The sequence below is a fragment of the Sinohyriopsis cumingii genome, chromosome 8, assembly GCF_028554795.1.
Source record: "Sinohyriopsis cumingii isolate HCF-2022 chromosome 8, ASM2855479v2, whole genome shotgun sequence".
In the NCBI taxonomy this organism is placed as follows: Eukaryota; Metazoa; Mollusca; class Bivalvia; order Unionida; family Unionidae; genus Sinohyriopsis; species Sinohyriopsis cumingii.
The window spans coordinates 75,727,538-75,749,617 of NC_142968.1; the positions used below are offsets into that span (position 1 = coordinate 75,727,538).

Consider the following 22,080-nt stretch of genomic DNA (forward strand, 5'->3'; position numbering starts at 1 on the left):
TGTTGTTTTCAATTAACTCCATCAATTTTTCTGGTATATATCATTACAATAGTAAGTGTATTATTTTTCTCCTATTTGATAAACACTGTACATGGGTAGTCATGGGTCAAGGTACCATCCCACAAACTACCTACGGCAACAGAAAATTTGATACAGTGACATATTCAAATAAATTGAACTACGTTTGGATTACTAATATCAATTTCATGTCCTTTTTAACAAAATAACAACAGCAAAAAAAACATCCTAGAAAGGCAAATTTCCATTGGAGAGAAATGATGAGAGATAGAAAGGGGGCGGGGTTGTCGTGTAATACATTCAATATATATACTTGTCCAAATAAAGGGAATAACTTTTAAAATAGGTTTTCTCTTATTTTTGTCAAGTGCATTACTCCCTCAAAGATATCCGCCAAAACTGAATATATTCCCTCATATAGCTGACATAATAATACATTATGTTCTGCACAGTAAAGCTTGCAGTGTTTCATAACAAAAATAATTCATCAATAATACCTTCATGAATGTCCCAGCTGTTACTGAATTTCACCAAATCATTTTCTGTAGAATGTATGCATAATGCGCCCTCAGATCTGGTTCCATGCAGTTTGTCAGGAGTGATCAATAGAACAAACAACATAGATATTGATCTGCCAGCGCATTATATGATGGAACATCAGGATCTGTTACTTGCACTTAGACTCATCTTATAAGAAAGAACATACGCACGTATTTCAGAAATGGCAATCGCCAGTATCATTTCATTATCTTCATAATGATTTTCATAACTAGAGTCTCTATTTCCTTGACCTGCGAGGGTACAAATTATACATAGAATCAAATTTTAAAAAGAATAAGAAAAATATTAAAAACATAAAACTTTTAAGAACATATGCAGACTGTAATTTTAATATTCATCATGAAATATTGTACTCTGAAAGATTCACAAATGTTTTCCTGTTAAAATTTATTAATTAATTACATCATATATTTCATTTGGAAATTAATTTCATAATACCAACTATTCAATGGAATAATAATTAATAATAATAATGATAATGACAATTATTATTATTATTATTATTATTGGTAGAACACATACCGACTCTTTAAGATGTGGCTAGCGGTTACAAGGTTTTAGAGAAAAACCGAATAGCTTAGAAGAGAAAAGAATCGTGAAAATCAAAATTTTTATGTATGATTATAATGTATCTTTTCGTACAGTTAATTCTAAAAATAAAAGACAATATCATTAACTGGGTTATAATCAGAACGAGTATGTAAAAGAAAGTAAAAGAAATTACCTCAATGGCTATAGATGGAAAGAAAATGAATAATTTTATAGCAAAATAAATAAAATGAAAAAGAATCGTGTCCGACTATATTGGACGGGCTACCCAACGATGCCTATTCACAGGCGCGATCCCACTACTGCTCGACACGGGGACTTTTGCCTGCTGTGTTTCCACCCTGGGCCAGTACGTCCCTCCTTAGACAACCTGGACCCCCTAGGCTCCCCCGAGGGACCCATATTGATGCCGAGCTTAGCGCGGACACCCGATCGACATAGAGCACCGAGGAGCAGAGCCCCCGCCCTCAAACCGTCCAACGACCCCGGCCTCCAAGTAGCTGGATTACAGGAGCACGCCACAACTCCCAGCCGAAAACAATTTGCAACCTTAGCATATATAACTCTAAAATGTAGTGGAATCTGGATGATACACTTTTATGAAACTGATACAAAATTCAAGCTTTAGAAGAAACTCTCAAAATTTACAACAAATATCGAAATGTCCTGGAAAATTATACTGTCTTATTTGACAAGGCGGAAGTACGCGTCACTCGTTGACGAAGGGAGCGCACTCATAATGTTCCATTAAGGGAGGCAACTTGTCGTCAAACAAAAACCACTATCTGTTCTCAGATTTGCTACTCTTGTCACAGGTCGTACCCAATCACCTTCATTTATGAATAATAAGATGTGGCCAAATACTAGAAGTATTACACGAGTTACCGATTGAATTTGTTGACATTATTATGCTGACAGGACAAATTTACACACATAGGATGTTATATCATTGCAATCTGTCAGTGAGGCAGCGCATCGACCAATTTGTCCAAATTTACACCTATTGAACGGTTCTAAACAATCATTAATTTTCAATATTAAAATCTCCGAATTCTCCCTCCCTCTCTCTCTCTCTCTCTCTCTCTCTCTCTCTCTCTCTCTCTCTCTCTCTCTGACAGTGCTACGATATATATTTCGGATATTTAATTATTAAAAAATTCTACAGAAATGAAAGGGAAAATATTAATTTTGATTTTGCATATAAAATTACGGGTTTCATATATCACTTTTCAATGTGTATGCAATATTCTTTAATAGCATTTGACATGTTTGTACCTTCTTGTCCTTCAAAACTGCATAAATACTAATTATTATTTACACAGGATAAACACTGTTATGTATTCACAGATTTCAAGTTTTATTTCCTCATTTTAATACTTGGAAACTTAAACTAGAGCTTAAACTAAGCTGAAAAAGAGAGATATTTTCACTGGTATTATCTTTGCCATTTTGATCAAATCTAGAAGAAAAAGTAGAAAGCCAAAATCCTAGTATTTGCCTATTCGATAGGTTCAATTTGCCTGCAACAGTTTACTGTTGGAAAGGAATTTATAAGTTATGCTTTTCCTATTTTCATTTGAAACTCAACAGTATCAAATCAATTCACTTTATTTCAAAAATATAGGCCCCCGGCCCGTAATACAAAATTATGTTTTATATAAACAACTGGAACGCCGCATTTTCTTTAATGCATGTGGAAATTTAAATTCTTGATTTATTTCTACACTTATTACTACACTTAGGTCGGAATAGTAATATATTTACATCATTTATTCGGATGGACATAAAGAGTCCTCTGTCCTAGCAAATGATCTCTACCGGTAATGTGATAAATTATACAGCGGCATTACATCATTCTTAACCAAAAGCCACACAAATTTTGTAACGCTTGGTTATACATAATATACATTTTTTAGAGATCGTCTTCTAATAATATCATATTCTGGGCAAACGCAAACAAATTGAAATTCATCACTTATTAAATAAATATTTCTTCTAATGCACAGTTCACAAAATCTCAATGCACTATCAATTTGTATTTCCTTCTTCCTGTTCCAATCATTCGTTTATGCCTGGAACATCTTAGTTGCAATAAACGTTTTCTTAAATTGAAAAGTATATTACATGAGAGGTATTTCTCACATTGTAGTAGGGATTTATACTGAGCACAGTAATAACATTCTGAGGAATTAGTAATACGTTCCGACCAACATTGAAATGCAGTCTCTCTAATCATTTGTGTGAACTCCAAAACAACTTCTTTTCCATAACCAACATCGTATGTCATCCGCACATATCCAGGGCCATATTGATAGAGCAAATCTTTAATCTTCTTAGCCATTGTGACTCTATGCAACATCGTCTAACGTTTAGAACATGACATAACATTGATATGGATATATCATCCGATAATCGCACGTGTGTATGTGTGTGTATGTTTGTGTGTGTGTGTGTTTGTGTGGGGGGAGTGTGGGTGTGTGTGGGGGGTGTGAGTGGGTGTATTTGTGTGCTCTGCAATTGAAATTTGCTCTGACTGACAATTTGAATATTTGTTTCCGATATTCTACAGCATCAATAATAATAATAATAATAGCATTCTTACTTGTAACATACGGCGAATACATTTCTTTGTTATGTATTTGCTTCTGCATTCGTTCTCCTATTTGGTGTTCAAATATATGAAATCCAAAGTACATTTGACAGATGAATATAAAAAGGGTACATAAAGATTTTAAAAAGAAATATAATTTGGTGTGCTTCTCCGCAACTTCATAACGAGCCAGTCAGAAGTCGTACAGAGCCAGCCATGTGTCGAACCCAAAAAGATCGTAGTCACCTGAAGTTGTACACATGCTCACAAAAGTCGTACAGTGCCCCTTAATGTCTCAAAGAGCTACCCATACATTTTACCTTCGATGTCTTCCAAAGCATATAGAAGCCGCCCGTGGCTGATATTAAGAATCTCAGCATGGACGGGTCTGGTTACTTGTTGGAGATTACAGGTTTGATCGTTGCCTATTACCAAGCAGAAATATTGGTTGGTTTACAACGGCATTTTAACCACATTATCGGTTATGCCATACCGAGGAAATGGCAGCAAAGGAAAACAATGGCAAAGCAAGGCAACCAACCATGGACCTCCTTGAAATGAAGACTGTCAATCGAAAAATTTATGGTTATAGTCGGTTTATCCTTTCATTTTTCCTTACTGTATCTTTTTGTATTTTCACTGTATGTATCACTCGTATTCCTATCAGCATCGCCAGCGAGCCCATACCCCTGCCATTTTGTGATACACGTTCGAATGCAAAACTTCAAAACCAAGAGATAAGTTAATTTTCAAATACGTCAAAATCGGTACAAATTATGCTCTAAATCTGCTACATTGTTCTGTTGTTATTTAAATAGTTTCTTCTGCGCATCATCAGTTTCATATGTGAAAATTACAGAAATTATGTTCGGATACTAGGAACACAGAAAATTTCGCAACGGTAATTTGCCAGGTGTTTAGCGTGCTATTAGACACTCGTGCACATTGACACTTTATGCTAATTTATGATAGATTTGCCATTAAAACTGACAATTTCCGTGGCTTTTCTTTATATTTTTCATTTGGCGTCTCCTTGGCACCATAGCATCTATCCAATGCTTTAAACACAACGAACAAGGTCAATGTCGTCTTTTCATCAAGTTTATCTCGATACTTACATATCAGAGAAAGCTTCAAGTCCCAATTTAAAAGTCGTAAAATGTCAACTCTACTGTGTATCTAAAATAATATAATATTTATTTAATCATTTATTGACTTTTGAATGAGTATAATAAATACAATACAACACATCTTGAATAGAGAAGAAATCTTATCAAACTATGCTACATTGGACCCTAAAATGCAGAATACATGCTGTATAGTATCGTTCACGCGTGGACATGTATAAATTTGTCAATACTGCCATGTCAAATGTTATATGTTCCGGTGGGACATGCATAATGTTTACGCCGTAATTACATCATCGTAATGGGATCACTTTGTAGGACTATTTCATTTTATTTACGATCTTCTTGTGTTTGATTTTCACGTACAATATTCAACAATGGATGAAAAACATGCACAAATACAGGTGAGCAGAAAGACTGGTCGGATGTTGGGAGGTCATCAGACAAAGAAGCTGATAGTCTGACCAACTGGCCTGTATGTGGATGGATATTTCTATAAACAGACCAACTGGCCTATAGGTGGGTGGATACTTGTATAGCTAGACAGGCAGACCTACTGGCCATTAGGTGGGTGAATATATGTATAGACAGATAGGCAGACCAGCTGAGAAATTTAAAGTTCTAGAACTTTTAATATCATGGTGTTTGCATAGCTTCACTATGGGAACGGAATTAGTACCGTAAGGCCTGCATGAGGCCCCAATATCAAACAAGTGGATCTTAACTATGTTAATCGATAAAGGGAAACAACGTGCCAGAACATAAAAAAAATAACTCTACCAGTAAAATTACACTAATTGTAAGAGTTGTTTCCCATGTCACATTTTCCGTATCAGTTTCGAACTTGTATTCACATTCGGTAGAATTTAAAATCTATATTAGACTTTTATTAATGAAGAAAAACTAATATTATAGTATCACCTTTCTACACACGATCAACCTTCAGACATAAGATGATTCAAAATATTAAAGATTAGCCATTAAAAGAATCATGACAAAGAAACAGAGACAGAGACAGAGAGGGGGAAAGGAATCAATACAGTAGAGTAGGTAGGACGAATGAGGGTGTGCCTGTTCCAAACATTAATTTGTGGCAGGAGTTCGTGCGCGATGACATATATCGTTACTCACGATGGTCACACTCAAAATTCAAAATTAGAAATGACAATTTTGGTCGGTTTTGTTTACTATATATTTATTAGGCGACTCCTGGGTACCATATCGTTTGCCAAATGCATACCAAATGCAACGGCGATTTAGATCCTTAAAATTATACTCTGGAAACTTTCAAAATGCAGGTGCTACAGGGATTCCATTCCAAAACTTCCCTTGCCTACATGTTCATCCCACTCCCCTCCCCCACGCCCGCACGGTCTTCCTGGATGCGCACCTGCTTGTGACCAATAATGCATGCCAAAGTAACTCGAATCAAACACACAACTTAAGCATAGTCACTGACGCATACAATACAGGCCACACTTGCCTACAATCACAATGGAGTAATGCTGCTCTGTGCATGAGTGTCTGTCTGTCTGTCTGTCTGTCTGTGTATATGTTCCCGCTTTCCAACAAAGTTTGATTTCCTAAACGAAAGTGTCTATCTGTGACGGATCACAAGTAAATCACAATTTCTATACGGTCTTAGTCAAATGACCATATAGAAATCAATAAGAAACTTAGAGTATGCAACGTATCCATAGATTTGCAATATAAAACAATGGATGTTTTGCTCACAGACGAAGACTCGTAGGCGGGCCCAATCAGGGTGGGAGGGCAAAGAAGACGATATGGCCCGGGTCTCAACCCCTAAGGATCCTCGCATTTTATATATAATAGTATAATATTAAATATACTTCAATGTGTACTTAGTTGTCTTTTAATTCTGTATATAGTAAATTATATGGGCTTATTTGTACATTCGAATCATTTACAAACTGCAATATTAACAGGGCCTTGGGACCTCACAATTTTAACGTGTCCCGAGCCTCTCACAACCTCTGAAGGGGCTGCTGATAGGTGCTGATTTCACACTTCGTAAACGTAACGTTACGAAAACATACATTCTTTATAAATCTGTGACTTTGTGAATAAGCTTTCTTTGCACTTGGCATGCATCCATACACAAAAGATATACAAGATGCAGCGAGAAGTACTAGAGAAACTGAACAAAACACATATCTTAACCAATATGTGATGGTGGTACAAAAGAACTGACTAGAGTATCATTCTGTTATGCAAATCTCACGGAAATAAGATCATCTGTGTTGTTTTCAATTAACTCCATCAATTTTTCTGGTATATATCATTACAATAGTAAATGTATTATTTTTCTCCTATTTGATAAACACTGTACATGGGTAGTCATGGGTCAAGGTACCATCCCACAAACTACCTACGGCAACAGAAAATTTGATACAGTGACATATTCAAATAAATTGAACTATGTTTGGATTACTAATATCAATTTCATGTCCTTTTTAACAAAATAACAACAGCAAAAAAAACATCCTAGAAAGGCAAATTTCCATTGGAGAGAAATGATGAGAGATAGAAAGGGGGCGGGGTTGTCGTGTAATACATTCAATATATATACTTGTCCAAATAAAGGGAATAACTTTTAAAATAGGTTTTCTCTTATTTTTGTCAAGTGCATTACTCCCTCAAAGATATCCGCCAAAACTGAATATATTCCCTCATATAGCTGATATAATAATACATTATGTTCTGCACAGTAAAGCTTGCAGTGTTTCATAACAAAAATAATTCATCAATAATACCTTCATGAATGTCCCAGCTGTTACTGAATTTCACCAAATCAGTTTCTGTAGAATGTATGCATAATGCGCCCTCAGATCTGGTTCCATGCAGTTTGTCAGGAGTGATCAATAGAACAAACAACATAGATATTGATCTGCCAGCGCATTATATGATGGAACATCAGGATCTGTTACTTGCACTTAGACTCATCTTATAAGAAAGAACATACGTACGTATTTCAGAAATGGCAATCGCCAGTATCATTTCATTATCTTCATAATGATTTTCATAACTAGAGTCTCTATTTCCTTGACCTGCGAGGGTACAAATTATACATAGAATCAAATTTTAAAAAGAATAAGAAAAATATTAAAAACATAAAACTTTTAAGAACATATGCAGACTGTAATTTTAATATTCATCATGAAATATTGTACTCTGAAAGATTCACAAATGTTTTCCTGTTAAAATTTATTAATTAATTACATCATATATTTCATTTGGAAATTAATTTCATAATACCAACTATTCAATGGAATAATAATTAATAATAATAATGATAATGACAATTATTATTATTATTATTATTATTATTATTGGTAGAACACATACCGACTCTTTAAGATGTAGCTAGCGGTTACAAGGTTTTAGAGAAAAACCGAATAGCTTAGAAGAGAAAAGAATCGTGAAAATAAAAATTATGTATGATTATAATGTATCTTTTCGTACAGTTAATTCTAAAAATAAAAGACAATATCATTAACTGGGTTATAATCAGAACGAGTATGTAAAAGAAAGTAAAAGAAATTACCTCAATGGCTATAGATGGAAAGAAAATGAATAATTTTATAGCAAAATAAATAAAATGAAAAAGAATCGTGTCCGACTATATTGGACGGGCTACCCAACGATGCCTATTCACAGGCGCGATCCCACTACTGCTCGACACGGGGACTTTTGCCTGCTGTGTTTCCACCCTGGGCCAGTACGTCCCTCCTTAGACAACCTGGACCCCCTAGGCTCCCCCGAGGGACCCATATTGATGCCGAGCTTAGCGCGGACACCCGATCGACATAGAGCACCGAGGAGCAGAGCCCCCGCCCTCAAACCGTCCAACGACCCCGGCCTCCAAGTAGCTGGATTACAGGAGCACGCCACAACTCCCAGCCGAAAACAATTTGCAACCTTAGCATATATAACTCTAAAATGTAGTGGAATCTGGATGATACACTTTTATGAAACTGATACAAAATTCAAGCTTTAGAAGAAACTCTCAAAATTTACAACAAATATCGAAATGTCCTGGAAAATTATACTGTCTTATTTGACAAGGCGGAAGTACGCGTCACTCGTTGACGAAGGGAGCGCACTCATAATGTTCCATTAAGGGAGGCAACTTGTCGTCAAACAAAAACCACTATCTGTTCTCAGATTTGCTACTCTTGTCACAGGTCGTACCCAATCACCTTCATTTATGAATAATAAGATGTGGCCAAATACTAGAAGTATTACACGAGTTACCGATTGAATTTGTTGACATTATTATGCTGACAGGACAAATTTACACACATAGGATGTTATATCATTGCAATCTGTCAGTGAGGCAGCGCATCGACCAATTTGTCCAGATTTGCACCTATTGAACGGTTCTAAACAATCATTAATTTTCAATATTAAAATCTCCGAATTCTCTCTCTCTCTCTCTCTCTCTCTCTCTCTTTGACAGTGCTACGATATATATTTCGGATATTTAATTATTAAAAAATTCTACAGAAATGAAAGGGAAAATATTAATTTTGATTTTGCATATAAAATTACGGGTTTCATATATCACTTTTCAATGTGTATGCAATATTCTTTAATAGCATTTGATATGTATGTACCTTCTTGTCCTTCAAAACTGCATAAATACTAATTATTATTTACACAGGATAAACACTGTTATGTATTCACAGATTTCAAGTTTTATTTCCTCATTTTAATACTTGGAAACTTAAACTAGAGCTTAAACTAAGCTGAAAAAGAGAGATATTTTCACTGGTATTATCTTTGCCATTTTGATCAAATCTAGAAGAAAATGTAGAAAGCCAAAATCCTAGTATTTGCCTATTCGATAGGTTCAATTTGCCTGCAACAGTTTACTGTTGGAAAGGAATTTATAAGTTATGCTTTTCCTATTTTCATTTGAAACTCAACAGTATCAAATCAAATCACTTTATTTCAAAAATATAGGCCCCCGGCCCGTAATACAAAATTATGTTTTATATACACAACTGGAACGCCGCATTTTCTTTAATGCATGTGGAAATATAAATTCTTGATTTATTTCTACACTTATTACTACACTTAGGTCGGAATAGTAATATATTCACATCATTTATTCGGATGGACATAAAGAGCCCTCTCTCCTAGCAAATGATCTGTACCGGTAATCTGATAAATTATACAGCGTCACTACATCAATCTTAACCAAAAGCCACACAAATTTTGTAACGCTTGGTTATACATAATATACATTTTTTAGAGATCGTCTTCTAATAATATCATATTCTGGGCAAACGCAAACAAATTGAAATTCATCACTTATTAAATAAATATTTCTTCTAATGCACAGTTCACAAAATCTCAATGCACTATCAATTTGTATTTCCTTCTTCCTGTTCCAATCATTCGTTTATGCCTGGAACATCTTAGTTGCAATAAACGTTTTCTTAAATTGAAAAGTATATTACATGAGAGGTATTTCTCACATTGTAGTAGGGATTTATACTGAGCACAGTAATAACATTCTGAGGAATTAGTAATACGTTCCGACCAACATTGAAATGCAGTCTCTCTAATCATTTGTGTGAACTCCAAAACAACTTCTTTTCCATAACCAACATCGTATGTCATCCGCACATATCCAGGGCCATATTGATAGAGCAAATCTTTAATCTTCTTAGCCATTGTGACTCTATGCAACATCGTCTAACGTTTAGAACATGACATAACATTGATATGGATATATCATCCGATAATCGCACGTGTGTATGTGTGTGTATGTTTGTGTGTGTGTGTGTTTGTGTGGGGGTAGTGTGGGTGTGTGTGGGGGGTGTGAGTGGGTGTATTTGTGTGCTCTGCAATTGAAATTTGCTCTGACTGACAATTTGAATATTTGTTTCCGATATTCTACAGCATCAATAATAATAATAATAATAGCATTCTTACTTGTAACATACGGCGAATACATTTCTTTGTTATGTATTTGCTTCTGCATTCGTTCTCCTATTTGGTGTTCAAATATATGAAATCCAAAGTACATTTGATAGATGAATATAAAAAGGGTACATAAAGATTTTAAAAAGAAATATAATTTGGTGTGCTTCTCCGCAACTTCATAACGAGCCAGTCAGAAGTCGTACAGAGCCAGCCATGTGTCGAACCCAAAAAGATCGTAGTCACCTGAAGTTGTACACATGCTCACAAAAGTCGTACAGTGCCCCTTAATGTCTCAAAGAGCTACCCATACATTTTACCTTCGATGTCTTCCAAAGCATATAGAAGCCGCCCGTGGCTGATATTAAGAATCTCAGCATGGACGGGTCTGGTTACTTGTTGGAGATTACAGGTTTGATCGTTGCCTATTACCAAGCAGAAATATTGGTTGGTTTACAACGGCATTTTAACCACATTATCGGTTATGCCATACCGAGGAAATGGCAGCAAAGGAAAACAATGGCAAAGCAAGGCAACCAACCATGGACCTCCTTGAAATGAAGACTGTCAATCGAAAAATTTATGGTTATAGTCGGTTTATCCTTTCATTTTTCCTTACTGTATCTTTTTGTATTTTCACTGTATGTATCACTCGTATTCCTATCAGCATCGCCAGCGAGCCCATACCCCTGCCATTTTGTGATACACGTTCGAATGCAAAACTTCAAAACCAAGAGATAAGTTAATTTTCAAATACGTCAAAATCGGTACAAATTATGCTCTAAATCTGCTACATTGTTCTGTTGTTATTTAAATAGTTTCTTCTGCGCATCATCAGTTTCATATGTGAAAATTACAGAAATTATGTTCGGATACTAGGAACACAGAAAATTTCGCAACGGTAATTTGCCAGGTGTTTAGCGTGCTATTAGACACTCGTGCACATTGACACTTTATGCTAATTTATGATAGATTTGCCATTAAAACTGACAATTTCCGTGGCTTTTCTTTATATTTTTCATTTGGCGTCTCCTTGGCACCATAGCATCTATCCAATGCTTTAAACACAACGAACAAGGTCAATGTCGTCTTTTCATCAAGTTTATCTCGATACTTACATATCAGAGAAAGCTTCAAGTCCCAATTTAAAAGTCGTAAAATGTCAACTCTACTGTGTATCTAAAATAATATAATATTTATTTAATCATTTATTGACTTTTGAATGAGTATAATAAATACAATACAACACATCTTGAATAGAGAAGAAATCTTATCAAACTATGCTACATTGGACCCTAAAATGCAGAATACATGCTGTATAGTATCGTTCACGCGTGGACATGTATAAATTTGTCAATACTGCCATGTCAAATGTTATATGTTCCGGTGGGACATACATAATGTTTACGCCGTAATTACATCATCGTAATGGGATCACTTTGTAGGACTATTTCATTTTATTTACGATCTTCTTGTGTTTGATTTTCACGTACAATATTCAACAATGGATGAAAAACATGCACAAATACAGGTGAGCAGAAAGACTGGTCGGATGTTGGGAGGTCATCAGACAAAGAAGCTGATAGTCTGACCAACTGGCCTGTATGTGGATGGATATTTCTATAAACAGACCAACTGGCCTATAGGTGGGTGGATACTTGTATAGCTAGACAGGCAGACCTACTGGCCATTAGGTGGGTGAATATATGTATAGACAGATAGGCAGACCAGCTGAGAAATTTAAAGTTCTAGAACTTTTAATATCATGGTGTTTGCATAGCTTCACTATGGGAACGGAATTAGTACCGTAAGGCCTGCATGAGGCCCCAATATCAAACAAGTGGATCTTAACTATGTTAATCGATAAAGGGAAACAACGTGCCAGAACATAAAAAAAATAACTCTACCAGTAAAATTACACTAATTGTAAGAGTTGTTTCCCATGTCACATTTTCCGTATCAGTTTCGAACTTGTATTCACATTCGGTAGAATTTAAAATCTATATTAGACTTTTATTAATGAAGAAAAACTAATATTATAGTATCACCTTTCTACACACGATCAACCTTCAGACATAAGATGATTCAAAATATTAAAGATTAGCCATTAAAAGAATCATGACAAAGAAACAGAGACAGAGACAGAGAGGGGGAAAGGAATCAATACAGTAGAGTAGGTAGGACGAATGAGGGTGTGCCTGTTCCAAACATTAATTTGTGGCAGGAGTTCGTGCGCGATGACATATATCGTTACTCACGATGGTCACACTCAAAATTCAAAATTAGAAATGACAATTTTGGTCGGTTTTGTTTACTATATATTTATTAGGCGACTCCTGGGTACCATATCGTTTGCCAAATGCATACCAAATGCAACGGCGATTTAGATCCTTAAAATTATACTCTGGAAACTTTCAAAATGCAGGTGCTACAGGGATTCCATTCCAAAACTTCCCTTGCCTACATGTTCATCCCACTCCCCTCCCCCACGCCCGCACGGTCTTCCTGGATGCGCACCTGCTTGTGACCAATAATGCATGCCAAAGTAACTCGAATCAAACACACAACTTAAGCATAGTCACTGACGCATACAATACAGGCCACACTTGCCTACAATCACAATGGAGTAATGCTGCTCTGTGCATGAGTGTCTGTCTGTCTGTCTGTCTGTCTGTGTATATGTTCCCGCTTTCCAACAAAGTTTGATTTCCTAAACGAAAGTGTCTATCTGTGACGGATCACAAGTAAATCACAATTTCTATACGGTCTTAGTCAAATGACCATATAGAAATCAATAAGAAACTTAGAGTATGCAACGTATCCATAGATTTGCAATATAAAACAATGGATGTTTTGCTCACAGACGAAGACTCGTAGGCGGGCCCAATCAGGGTGGGAGGGCAAAGAAGACGATATGGCCCGGGTCTCAACCCCTAAGGATCCTCGCTTTTTATATATAATAGTATAATATTAAATATACTTCAATGTGTACTTAGTTGTCTTTTAATTCTGTATATAGTAAATTATATGGGCTTATTTGTACATTCGAATCATTTACAAACTGCAATATTAACAGGGCCTTGGGACCTCACAATTTTAACGTGTCCCGAGCCTCTCACAACCTCTGAAGGGGCTGCTGATAGGTGCTGATTTCACACTTCGTAAACGTAACGTTACGAAAACATACATTCTTTATAAATCTGTGACTTTGTGAATAAGCTTTCTTTGCACTTGGCATGCATCCATACACAAAAGATATACAAGATGCAGCGAGAAGTACTAGAGAAACTGAACAAAACACATATCTTAACCAATATGTGATGGTGGTACAAAAGAACTGACTAGAGTATCATTCTGTTATGCAAATCTCACGGAAATAAGATCATCTGTGTTGTTTTCAATTAACTCCATCAATTTTTCTGGTATATATCATTACAATAGTAAATGTATTATTTTTCTCCTATTTGATAAACACTGTACATGGGTAGTCATGGGTCAAGGTACCATCCCACAAACTACCTACGGCAACAGAAAATTTGATACAGTGACATATTCAAATAAATTGAACTATGTTTGGATTACTAATATCAATTTCATGTCCTTTTTAACAAAATAACAACAGCAAAAAAAACATCCTAGAAAGGCAAATTTCCATTGGAGAGAAATGATGAGAGAGAGAAAGGGGGCGGGGTTGTCGTGTAATACATTCAATATATATACTTGTCCAAATAAAGGGAATAACTTTTAAAATAGGTTTTCTCTTATTTTTGTCAAGTGCATTACTCCCTCAAAGATATCCGCCAAAACTGAATATATTCCCTCATATAGCTGATATAATAATACATTATGTTCTGCACAGTAAAGCTTGCAGTGTTTCATAACAAAAATAATTCATCAATAATACCTTCATGAATGTCCCAGCTGTTACTGAATTTCACCAAATCAGTTTCTGTAGAATGTATGCATAATGCGCCCTCAGATCTGGTTCCATGCAGTTTGTCAGGAGTGATCAATAGAACAAACAACATAGATATTGATCTGCCAGCGCATTATATGATGGAACATCAGGATCTGTTACTTGCACTTAGACTCATCTTATAAGAAAGAACATACGTACGTATTTCAGAAATGGCAATCGCCAGTATCATTTCATTATCTTCATAATGATTTTCATAACTAGAGTCTCTATTTCCTTGACCTGCGAGGGTACAAATTATACATAGAATCAAATTTTAAAAAGAATAAGAAAAATATTAAAAACATAAAACTTTTAAGAACATATGCAGACTGTAATTTTAATATTCATCATGAAATATTGTACTCTGAAAGATTCACAAATGTTTTCCTGTTAAAATTTATTAATTAATTACATCATATATTTCATTTGGAAATTAATTTCATAATACCAACTATTCAATGGAATAATAATTAATAATAATAATGATAATGACAATTATTATTATTATTATTATTATTATTATTGGTAGAACACATACCGACTCTTTAAGATGTAGCTAGCGGTTACAAGGTTTTAGAGAAAAACCGAATAGCTTAGAAGAGAAAAGAATCGTGAAAATAAAAATTATGTATGATTATAATGTATCTTTTCGTACAGTTAATTCTAAAAATAAAAGACAATATCATTAACTGGGTTATAATCAGAACGAGTATGTAAAAGAAAGTAAAAGAAATTACCTCAATGGCTATAGATGGAAAGAAAATGAATAATTTTATAGCAAAATAAATAAAATGAAAAAGAATCGTGTCCGACTATATTGGACGGGCTACCCAACGATGCCTATTCACAGGCGCGATCCCACTACTGCTCGACACGGGGACTTTTGCCTGCTGTGTTTCCACCCTGGGCCAGTACGTCCCTCCTTAGACAACCTGGACCCCCTAGGCTCCCCCGAGGGACCCATATTGATGCCGAGCTTAGCGCGGACACCCGATCGACATAGAGCACCGAGGAGCAGAGCCCCCGCCCTCAAACCGTCCAACGACCCCGGCCTCCAAGTAGCTGGATTACAGGAGCACGCCACAACTCCCAGCCGAAAACAATTTGCAACCTTAGCATATATAACTCTAAAATGTAGTGGAATCTGGATGATACACTTTTATGAAACTGATACAAAATTCAAGCTTTAGAAGAAACTCTCAAAATTTACAACAAATATCGAAATGTCCTGGAAAATTATACTGTCTTATTTGACAAGGCGGAAGTACGCGTCACTCGTTGACGAAGGGAGCGCACTCATAATGTTCCATTAAGGGAGGCAACTTGTCGTCAAACAAAAACCACTATCTGTTCTCAGATTTGCTACTCTTGTCACAGGTCGTACCCAATCACCTTCATTTATGAATAATAAGATGTGGCCAAATACTAGAAGTATTACACGAGTTACCGATTGAATTTGTTGACATTATTATGCTGACAGGACAAATTTACACACATAGGATGTTATATCATTGCAATCTGTCAGTGAGGCAGCGCATCGACCAATTTGTCCAGATTTGCACCTATTGAACGGTTCTAAACAATCATTAATTTTCAATATTAAAACCTCCGAATTCTCTCTCTCTCTCTCTCTCTCTCTCTCTCTCTCTCTCTCTCTCTCTCTTTGACAGTGCTACGATATATATTTCGGATATTTAATTATTAAAAAATTCTACAGAAATGAAAGGGAAAATATTAATTTTGATTTTGCATATAAAATTACGGGTTTCATATATCACTTTTCAATGTGTATGCAATATTCTTTAATAGCATTTGATATGTATGTACCTTCTTGTCCTTCAAAACTGCATAAATACTAATTATTATTTACACAGGATAAACACTGTTATGTATTCACAGATTTCAAGTTTTATTTCCTCATTTTAATACTTGGAAACTTAAACTAGAGCTTAAACTAAGCTGAAAAAGAGAGATATTTTCACTGGTATTATCTTTGCCATTTTGATCAAATCTAGAAGAAAATGTAGAAAGCCAAAATCCTAGTATTTGCCTATTCGATAGGTTCAATTTGCCTGCAACAGTTTACTGTTGGAAAGGAATTTATAAGTTATGCTTTTCCTATTTTCATTTGAAACTCAACAGTATCAAATCAAATCACTTTATTTCAAAAATATAGGCCCCCGGCCCGTAATACAAAATTATGTTTTATATACACAACTGGAACGCCGCATTTTCTTTAATGCATGTGGAAATATAAATTCTTGATTTATTTCTACACTTATTACTACACTTAGGTCGGAATAGTAATATATTCACATCATTTATTCGGATGGACATAAAGAGCCCTCTCTCCTAGCAAATGATCTGTACCGGTAATCTGATAAATTATACAGCGTCACTACATCAATCTTAACCAAAAGCCACACAAATTTTGTAACGCTTGGTTATACATAATATACATTTTTTAGAGATCGTCTTCTAATAATATCATATTCTGGGCAAACGCAAACAAATTGAAATTCATCACTTATTAAATAAATATTTCTTCTAATGCACAGTTCACAAAATCTCAATGCACTATCAATTTGTATTTCCTTCTTCCTGTTCCAATCATTCGTTTATGCCTGGAACATCTTAGTTGCAATAAACGTTTTCTTAAATTGAAAAGTATATTACATGAGAGGTATTTCTCACATTGTAGTAGGGATTTATACTGAGCACAGTAATAACATTCTGAGGAATTAGTAATACGTTCCGACCAACATTGAAATGCAGTCTCTCTAATCATTTGTGTGAACTCCAAAACAACTTCTTTTCCATAACCAACATCGTATGTCATCCGCACATATCCAGGGCCATATTGATAGAGCAAATCTTTAATCTTCTTAGCCATTGTGACTCTATGCAACATCGTCTAACGTTTAGAACATGACATAACATTGATATGGATATATCATCCGATAATCGCACGTGTGTATGTGTGTGTATGTTTGTGTGTGTGTGTGTTTGTGTGGGGGGAGTGTGGGTGTGTGTGGGGGGGTGTGAGTGGGTGTATTTGTGTGCTCTGCAATTGAAATTTGCTCTGACTGACAATTTGAATATTTGTTTCCGATATTCTACAGCATCAATAATAATAATAATAATAGCATTCTTACTTGTAACATACGGCGAATACATTTCTTTGTTATGTATTTGCTTCTGCATTCGTTCTCCTATTTGGTGTTCAAATATATGAAATCCAAAGTACATTTGATAGATGAATATAAAAAGGGTACATAAAGATTTTAAAAAGAAATATAATTTGGTGTGCTTCTCCGCAACTTCATAACGAGCCAGTCAGAAGTCGTACAGAGCCAGCCATGTGTCGAACCCAAAAAGATCGTAGTCACCTGAAGTTGTACACATGCTCACAAAAGTCGTACAGTGCCCCTTAATGTCTCAAAGAGCTACCCATACATTTTACCTTCGATGTCTTCCAAAGCATATAGAAGCCGTCCGTGGCTGATATTAAGAATCTCAGCATGGACGGGTCTGGTTACTTGTTGGAGATTACAGGTTTGATCGTTGCCTATTACCAAGCAGAAATATTGGTTGGTTTACAACGGCATTTTAACCACATTATCGGTTATGCCATACCGAGGAAATGGCAGCAAAGGAAAACAATGGCAAAGCAAGGCAACCAACCATGGACCTCCTTGAAATGAAGACTGTCAATCGAAAAATTTATGGTTATAGTCGGTTTATCCTTTCATTTTTCCTTACTGTATCTTTTTGTATTTTCACTGTATGTATCACTCGTATTCCTATCATCATCGCCAGCGAGCCCATACCCCTGCCATTTTGTGATACACGTTCGAATGCAAAACTTCAAAACCAAGAGATAAGTTAATTTTCAAATACGTCAAAATCGGTACAAATTATGCTCTAAATCTGCTACATTGTTCTGTTGTTATTTAAATAGTTTCTTCTGCGCATCATCAGTTTCATATGTGAAAATTACAGAAATTATGTTCGGATACTAGGAACACAGAAAATTTCGCAACGGTAATTTGCCAGGTGTTTAGCGTGCTATTAGACACTCGTGCACATTGACACTTTATGCTAATTTATGATAGATTTGCTATTAAAACTGACAATTTCCGTGGCTTTTCTTTATATTTTTCATTTGGCGTCTCCTTGGCACCATAGCATCTGTCCAATGCTTTAAACACAACGAACAAGGTCAATGTCGTCTTTTCATCAAGTTTATGTCGATACTTACGTATCAGACAAAGCTTCAAGTCCCAATTTAAAAATCGTAAAATGTCAACTCTACTGTGTATCTAAAATAATATAATATTTATTTAATCATTTATTGACTTTTGAATGGGTATAATAAATACAATACAACACATCTTGAATAGAGAAGAAATCTTATCAAACTATGCTACAGTGGACCCTAAAATGCAGAATACATGCTGTATAGTATCGTTCACGCGTGGACATGTATAAATTTGTCAATACTGCCATGTCAAATGTTATATGTTCCGGTGGGACATACATAATGTTTACGCCGTAATTACATCATCGTATTGGGATCACTTTGTAGGACTATTTCATTTTATTTACGATGTTCTTGTGTTTGATTTTCACGTACAATATTCAACAATGGATGAAAAACATGCACAAATACAGGTGAGCAGAAAGACTGGTCGGATGTTGGGAGGTCATCAGACAAAGAAGCTGATAGTCTGACCAACTGGCCTGTATGTGGATGGATATTTCTATAAACAGACCAACTGGCCTATAGGTGGGTGGATACTTGTATAGCTAGACAGGCAGACCTACTGGCCATTAGGTGGGTGAATATATGTATAGACAGATAGGCAGACCAGCTGAGAAATTTAAAGTTCTAGAACTTTTAATATCATGGTGTTTGCATAGCTTCACTATGGGAACGGAATTAGTACCGTAAGGCCTGCATGAGGCCCCAATATCAAACAAGTGGATCTTAACTATGTTAATCGATAAAGGGAAACAACGTGCCAGAACATAAAAAAAAATAACTCTACCAGTAAAATTACACTAATTGTAAGAGTTGTTTCCCATGTCACATTTTCCGTATCAGTTTCGAACTTGTATTCACATTCGGTAGAATTTAAAATCTATATTAGACTTTTATTAATGAAGAAAAACTAATATTATAGTATCACCTTTCTACACACGATCAACCTTCAGACATAAGATGATTCAAAATATTAAAGATTAGCCATTAAAAGAATCATGACAAAGAAACAGAGACAGAGACAGAGAGGGGGAAAGGAATCAATACAGTAGAGTAGGTAGGACGAATGAGGGTGTGCCTGTTCCAAACATTAATTTGTGGCAGGAGTTCGTGCGCGATGACATATATCGTTACTCACGATGGTCACACTCAAAATTCAAAATTAGAAATGACAATTTTGGTCGGTTTTGTTTACTATATATTTATTAGGCGACTCCTGGGTACCATATCGTTTGCCAAATGCATACCAAATGCAACGGCGATTTAGATCCTTAAAATTATACTCTGGAAACTTTCAAAATGCAGGTGCTACAGGGATTCCATTCCAAAACTTCCCTTGCCTACATGTTCATCCCACTCCCCTCCCCCACGCCCGCACGGTCTTCCTGGATGCGCACCTGCTTGTGACCAATAATGCATGCCAAAGTAACTCGAATCAAACACACAACTTAAGCATAGTCACTGACGCATACAATACAGGCCACACTTGCCTACAATCACAATGGAGTAATGCTGCTCTGTGCATGAGTGTCTGTCTGTCTGTCTGTCTGTCTGTGTATATGTTCCCGCTTTCCAACAAAGTTTGATTTCCTAAACGAAAGTGTCTATCTGTGACGGATCACAAGTAAATCACAATTTCTATACGGTCTTAGTCAAATGACCATATAGAAATCAATAAGAAACTTAGAGTATGCAACGTATCCATAGATTTGCAATATAAAACAATGGATGTTTTGCTCACAGACGAAGACTCGTAGGCGGGCCCAATCAGGGTGGGAGGGCAAAGAAGACGATATGGCCCGGGTCTCAACCCCTAAGGATCCTCGCATTTTATATATAATAGTATAATATTAAATATACTTCAATGTGTACTTAGTTGTCTTTTAATTCTGTATATAGTAAATTATATGGGCTTATTTGTACATTCGAATCATTTACAAACTGCAATATTAACAGGGCCTTGGGACCTCACAATTTTAACGTGTCCCGAGCCTCTCACAACCTCTGAAGGGGCTGCTGATAGGTGCTGATTTCACACTTCGTAAACGTAACGTTACGAAAACATACATTCTTTATAAATCTGTGACTTTGTGAATAAGCTTTCTTTGCACTTGGCATGCATCCATACACAAAAGATATACAAGATGCAGCGAGAAGTACTAGAGAAACTGAACAAAACACATATCTTAACCAATATGTGATGGTGGTACAAAAGAACTGACTAGAGTATCATTCTGTTATGCAAATCTCACGGAAATAAGATCATCTGTGTTGTTTTCAATTAACTCCATCAATTTTTCTGGTATATATCATTACAATAGTAAGTGTATTATTTTTCTCCTATTTGATAAACACTGTACATGGGTAGTCATGGGTCAAGGTACCATCCCACAAACTACCTACGGCAACAGAAAATTTGATACAGTGACATATTCAAATAAATTGAACTACGTTTGGATTACTAATATCAATTTCATGTCCTTTTTAACAAAATAACAACAGCAAAAAAAACATCCTAGAAAGGCAAATTTCCATTGGAGAGAAATGATGAGAGATAGAAAGGGGGCGGGGTTGTCGTGTAATACATTCAATATATATACTTGTCCAAATAAAGGGAATAACTTTTAAAATAGGTTTTCTCTTATTTTTGTCAAGTGCATTACTCCCTCAAAGATATCCGCCAAAACTGAATATATTCCCTCATATAGCTGACATAATAATACATTATGTTCTGCACAGTAAAGCTTGCAGTGTTTCATAACAAAAATAATTCATCAATAATACCTTCATGAATGTCCCAGCTGTTACTGAATTTCACCAAATCATTTTCTGTAGAATGTATGCATAATGCGCCCTCAGATCTGGTTCCATGCAGTTTGTCAGGAGTGATCAATAGAACAAACAACATAGATATTGATCTGCCAGCGCATTATATGATGGAACATCAGGATCTGTTACTTGCACTTAGACTCATCTTATAAGAAAGAACATACGCACGTATTTCAGAAATGGCAATCGCCAGTATCATTTCATTATCTTCATAATGATTTTCATAACT

At 35.6% G+C, this 22,080-nt stretch overlaps 3 non-coding genes across 3 annotated transcripts; all 3 read right to left on the bottom strand.

Annotated features, from left to right (window-relative positions):
* Positions 1 to 1,362: 1,362 nt before the first annotated feature.
* On the bottom strand, positions 1,363 to 1,660 carry LOC149793872 (signal recognition particle RNA). The gene has a single exon (XR_016423136.1).
* A 6,812-nt stretch (positions 1,661 to 8,472) lies between these two features.
* On the bottom strand, positions 8,473 to 8,770 carry LOC149793873 (signal recognition particle RNA). Its single transcript, XR_016423137.1, has one exon.
* A 6,784-nt stretch (positions 8,771 to 15,554) lies between these two features.
* LOC149793874 (signal recognition particle RNA) lies at positions 15,555 to 15,852 on the bottom strand. The gene has a single exon (XR_016423138.1).
* Positions 15,853 to 22,080: the final 6,228 nt, after the last annotated feature.